The 6,017-nt window shown below is 37.3% G+C and overlaps 1 long non-coding RNA gene across 1 annotated transcript; it reads left to right on the top strand.

The window, feature by feature from the left end:
- The first annotated feature begins 2,333 nt into the window (after nucleotides 1-2,333).
- LOC113298616 lies at nucleotides 2,334-5,175 on the top strand. Its single transcript, XR_003334298.1, has 3 exons — nucleotides 2,334-3,657; nucleotides 4,327-4,408; nucleotides 4,938-5,175. It is a non-coding gene; the product is annotated as an uncharacterized LOC113298616 (long non-coding RNA).
- Nucleotides 5,176-6,017: the final 842 nt, after the last annotated feature.

The following is a 6,017-nucleotide window of genomic DNA, read 5'->3' as shown; positions in this document are numbered from 1 at the left end:
AAACCAAAAACAAATTATGCTAAAATCGAGAGATAACTTGGGGGTGTTTCTCAAATCAAACCTAATCGTGGTTGTTTAGAAGAGTTTGAATCACTAGCAAATGGAAAAATTAGGTATTTCAATAACCGCAGTAATTACAGAAGGCAAAATTTAGGGTTTTTATGAATTAAATGGGTATTTCGATTTATGATGGATAAGAAGAAATCAAATGAGGGGTATGATTGATCTGAAGAGTTTGGCTAATGTTTTGATGCTCAAATTAGAGAAGAGAGGATTTGGAATTAAATTGTTTTGATGCTCAAAATAGAGAAGAAAGGATTTGGAATTAAATTAAATTGTGTTCAAAGAAGCTAAGGATCGAGTATAACTCAGATCTGGTGGAAATTTTTTCAGCCAAGGTTGAATTTGAAGATGATTGCGTGGTTATGAAGGAAGAAGAACGTTGGGGTTGAGATAGATTCAATTTTGGGTAATTCAGTGAATGTTGTTACTGTTCGGGTTGTTGAAATGGCAGGGAGAAGATGGGAGTTGTTTTGGAATTAGGAGGGTTTACTGATGATGTTAATAAGGGCTATGGTCTGTTGGTAGTATGTTTATTTCCATGGGTTTGATTTTGAGCTCGATATTTGGTGTTTGTGGTGGTTATGAATCTGTTGATGCAGCTGCTACAAAGGTCAAATGGAGATGTTACAAGGGAGTGATGATGCTGCAATGAGATAACACTGAATGAAATGCCGGAAAAGCATAGTCGAGTGGCTGCCTTTGTCATCGATTATATGAGTTAGTTGAATCGGTGCAAGAAGGTGTTGTGGCTGGAACTAAGAAGGTCGGAGATAAGAAAGACACTGAAACTGTTGACGTGTTTGAATTGGTGAAAGTGTCATTCATATTAATTTTAAAACGAATCAAGTAGCTTCTAATACAACTATTCCTCTTCCAACAATAGCGAATGAATGACATGAATCTTGATTGTTGTAGGGTCCCGTTATGCTTAGGAAATCTTGTGTTTTTGTGAAGTTAAAATTGCAGGTGCAACTAAGCTGTAAGAGGAGACTCGTACAACCAGCTGAAGGTTAACTCTAGACGTACTGAAAATAGAGGTTGTGTTGGGCTATCATGGCGCTACACATTTGCACAAGCCTTTACAACTCGGACCAATCAGCTGAGCCAGACTAGCCGACTCGGTCTGACTTGGAAGAAAAAATACAGCGACACAGACTTAAATTAGAGATATAAGGGACTATTATGTCATTTTACTTTGACTTAACGTTGCTAAATTTCCATCCATCGTTTTTGGTCAAACTTGCCTAGTTTTGTAAGAAATAAAAAAACAGGGTTAGTTTTGTAAACCATAAAAAAAACAGGCCTATTTTTGTAACTAGCCCATTAAAAATAAACAGGAAATTATTTATACAGAGTTTATTGGTAGACGAGCCCCAATTGGGCACCAACACCTTTTTGAATTGCAATGCCTACCCTATGAAATAAAAAGTTGCTAGTGTCACTGTTGGCATTATTGTTAGCAATGCAGTTCTTCAGTCTCTTTAGGAATGTGGTAGTATCCTCGCCTAATTCGCCTAGGGTGGTGAAAGCTAGAACGCCTAACTCGTATCCATGGGCTTCACAGGTAACAAGGTATTTGTTGTGTTTGTGAAGAACCGCTCTGGAAATTGCCTGTTCGGGGGTGAAGTATCGAATGTCACTCGTGAAAGGGGATACACCTGTGATGTCGAAACATGTATCCTTCCCGTTGATCCAATTGTAAACTATTATTATTATTATTATTATTATAAACAATTGTTTATTATTGGATAAAGAGTATTACATTAACTAGTTGGAAGCCTAACAAGCTAAGCTCCAACAACGCACTACTACATGAATTGAACAGGTTGACGTGCTAACCTACCAGCGAGCCTCATGGGTAACCCAATCAAGGGAGACAAAACGGGAGGGGTGCTGAGATTGTGTCACAAGGGAGGCAAGCTAACTCTACCGTCCATGTTAATGTAAGGACCCTCATGCTCGTCAACGTTATTAGACTAGTCAAGTAACGAATTAGCCGATAATAACTCGATTGGTTTAACACGAACAATAATTAATAGGAATTAATATAACAATGATCTAGATTCGAAACTAGTACCATCAGTTAGATCTCGAAAATTTATGCGAAATGGACTACTCGAACGTGTCAATTAGATACCAGATGAAGAAGTAATCATCAGATTGATATGAAGGGCAAAATAGCCTTTTCACAATTAGACCGACTTGGGGTCCATTAGCGAAGACAGTGGGTGAAATAGTATTGTCCTTGGTCTTATCAACAAAACCGATCGAGAAGATAAATCTTCTTTCCTTTTTTTCTCTCTTATTCTTATTTTCTTCTGCTTCTTCTTCTTTTGCTATGTTCGTCCTTCTTTGCGAGTTTGAGAGTTAGTCAGAGAGAGAGACTATCGTTGAGTTAGAGGAGATGAATTAAAAGATGTTACTGATGTTAATGAAGAGATGGGAGTGGTGTTGATTCTTGGTTATCGATTGAAGAAGCTAGGGTTTCTGAATCCGGTGTTGAGATTCGATTAAATATGAATTATGGAGTTATTGTTGATGAAGATTCATGGGTAGTTGCTAGATTGAAGTCGTAGTGTTTCTTTGAAGAAGAACCGAGGTATTAGTGATTCTGTGAAGAGTTAGGGTTTTACTGGAATTGCAGAGAGGATTCGAAAGATGAAATTGATACTCTAGAAGACTAACTGAAGATGAAGAATGATTGGGTTAGTGTTTAATTTGTTGATGGGTAATTGTTCAATGAAGAGCTGAAGAACTAGGGTTTCTTAAGATGAACTCAGATAAGATACGGAAGATGAAATTGATGTTCTGGAAGATTAATTAGAGATGGGGTTTGACGGGAATTTGAGTATTGGTTGGATCTGAAGTTCAATTGCATGTTTTGTTGAAGGTGGAAGTGAATTATAGTTTCAGTAGAACTGATCCGGTAATTGGCAATTCTGAGGATGCTAAATCTTGGGTAAATCTCTAATTGTTTCAATTCTGGTATTTTGAATTGAGTTGATTAAAGTATTCAGTTTATTTGATTGAGAATAAAACCAGAATTGAGATCAATGTAGAATGGAGTTGTAATTGTGGTTCAGTGTTGTGGTTGTGGTGATTCTGAAGTTGCACATATGAATAATTGTGGAAGGAGGTGGCTGTGAGGACATTGCTGCTGGTTTTGTGGAGTGCAAGGAAGAACTCATAGTGGTTCTTGGATTGACTGTGTTGAGCTAAGGTGCATAATTTTATATGAGTTGAAGGTATTTGTGTGTTTGAGTTGAGAGAATGAGAAGAAGTGGAGATGTGTATTGCTGTAATGGTGGTGTTTTCTGTGTTGTTGAATTTGCAGATGAAGAAAATTGAGAATGGGTGGAGCTATAGATGAATTTCAGATTCTGGGAGTTGTAAATGAAATTAAATTGGTAGTGTTGTTGGAATGAGAAGTGTGATGGTTTGGTACTTCTAATGAAGGGTATATGGTTGTGAGCTGAATTAGTGGTTTAGAGGACTTGTATTGATGAAGCTGGGGTTTATCTTAGTTTATTAGTGATTATAGAATTATAGATTGTATTCCGGTGAAAGCTTGGGAGCTTGGAACTGTGTTTGCAGGTACAACAAAGTTTGTAGTTAAATTTTGAAGTTCAGTTAATTGAATATATTTGTATTGTAATGAGAGTTTTAGATGTTGTTAGATTAAATTGAAATGGTAATTAAGTGGAAGTTGTAAATGAGTTTAGGTGTGTTGCACAATGAATGTGCATTGGTGTTCTTTAGCCCGTGTAGGCTTTAGCCTTAAGCCTTACTGTTCAGTTAGATGTCTGACTGATTCAGTGTGTCTGACTTAGTAAATTTGACCGAGTTGAATCGTGTTGACTCAGTGAGATCCCTTTCCTGACCGAATTGACTCAGTTGATCTATAGACGTTGACTGTTAGTTGACTCAGATGACCGTTGTCCGTTAGATACCATTAGTTGACTAATGGACATGACCTTAGTTTAATTGTCTTGTTAAGTGGACTTGTGTTTAGGATTAGTTTTCCTAGTTTGATATTTAGATCCCTTATAGTTTGATTTAGCATTTGGCTCCTTCTACAAAGTTGTAGATACTCATAAGACTTAGATATGGACTATATAATCAATCTAATTGGATTAATAAACTCTTAGTTATACTAAAGATAGAAAATAAGATATCATAATGGGCTTAGAACCATTAGATAGAATTGTATGATGTTTATATGAGCCTTTGGCTAGATTCTTAGACTTCTTGTATGATTAACAGTTAGTTATTAACAACGATCGATTCAAAGGATGAACAAGAGGATCGTGGATCTTGAGGTAGGCGTGTCTTGTCATCAAAAGAGGTGGGAATACTTTTAACTCTTTTGAAACCATTGTTGTTTCTTTTACAAAAGTTTATGTTTAACAAACTCATGCATTGTCAGTTTGTGCATTTCATGCATTGTTTAGTTTGTATTATGATTGTTCTGTTGATTCTTTGAATCTTTCCATGAATTGGAAAGGACATGTAATGTTTTGTTGTCAATATGAATTGTTATGGGAAATGAGAATTTCCACGTGTGGTATATAGGATGCGCTCCTTCATTTATATCTACATGAATTCAGCTTTTATGCTTATTAGGTGTGGAACAACCCGGCATCAATATAGCTATGTAGGTGTGGAAAAACCCGGCATCACTAATATATATTGTTTGAAGAAGGAGTTTGTCCATATACATGTCATGTTTGTGAATTTCCAGTGACTTAGTCACTTTGATGTTTGGGGAAACATGAATTGTTTTCCAAATCTTGCTCATGATTTCTTTAAAGTTAAATGTTATTCCTGCTGGGACCCCTTTTAGGGATGATGTGCTCATCCATTCTCACTTTCAGTTTCAGAGACAGATCAGAGTTGCGTATTTGAAGCTTCGAGGAGTTGACTCCGTTAATTATTTGAATATTGCTATGTCTATTATATTGTATATTTTATTTGCAAACCAAATGACTATTGTATATGTATCATTCGAGAGGAGTTCTTGTATATATATTTCTGAGCAGGCTAATTTTGGGTTAAGTTTGTAGCAGATTTCTTAATTGAATGTTTAAGTAAATGATTTAGATTTTTAGTGCCTCTCTATTAGTTAATCTTTTGGATTAGTCAGCTGCTAGCTTTGCGGGCGTTATAGTTAATTCCTGCAATATTACGTCATTGGGGGCTCGAACCTAGGACCTCCTGTAACGCGTGAGACTTCGGGGAACGGGGATGACCATCTGATTATGGTACCATTGCAGGTAACATTTGTTTGTTTTTATTATTTTTTTCTTTTAATTTTTAATTTTTTTTTCCACTGAAGGCTTTTATTAATACTAATATTATTATTGCACCTCAGTAGAGTCATGGGAGGGGGGTGGGGGGGGGGGGGGGGGGGGGGGTGGGGGTGAATGAGTGACAAGTTGTGCCCCTACACCTTTCTGAATAACAATACCTAGCCTATGGAAGAGTGAACTACCTACATTAGAGTTGGTGTCCTGACTAGCTAGGCAATTTCGTAATCTCTTGAGGAAGAGAATCGTGTCTTCTCCTAATTAGCCCAAGATAGAGAAGGCTAGCACGTTAAAACCATAACCATATGTCTCACAGAGGTTTAAATACTTGGTGTGCTTACGCATAGTTGCGGCTGTGATGGGTTGGCCTGGAATGGGGTTGCGGGTTCTAGCGGTTGTTAGAGGCGAAACACCCGTAACATCGAAACAAACGTCTCTCCCATTGTCCCAGTTGTAGACTAGAATGTTCGCTTTTTACCACCTGCATCATTGGTTAGGAATCCTAAAGATACCTCTTTTCGTGCTGCAAAAAACCGGTTTTGTATCATATATCCGAGAACAAGTCTCGTACCATGTCGTTCCTGAACTTCGGACCTATCTCATTAGCGCAATGTATGGCGTGGTCTGCATATATATCCATTGGTCAGC

This window comes from Papaver somniferum, chromosome 7, assembly GCF_003573695.1.
Source record: "Papaver somniferum cultivar HN1 chromosome 7, ASM357369v1, whole genome shotgun sequence".
NCBI lineage: Eukaryota > Viridiplantae > Streptophyta > Magnoliopsida > Ranunculales > Papaveraceae > Papaver > Papaver somniferum.
This window is presented reverse-complemented; position numbering and strand designations above follow the sequence as displayed.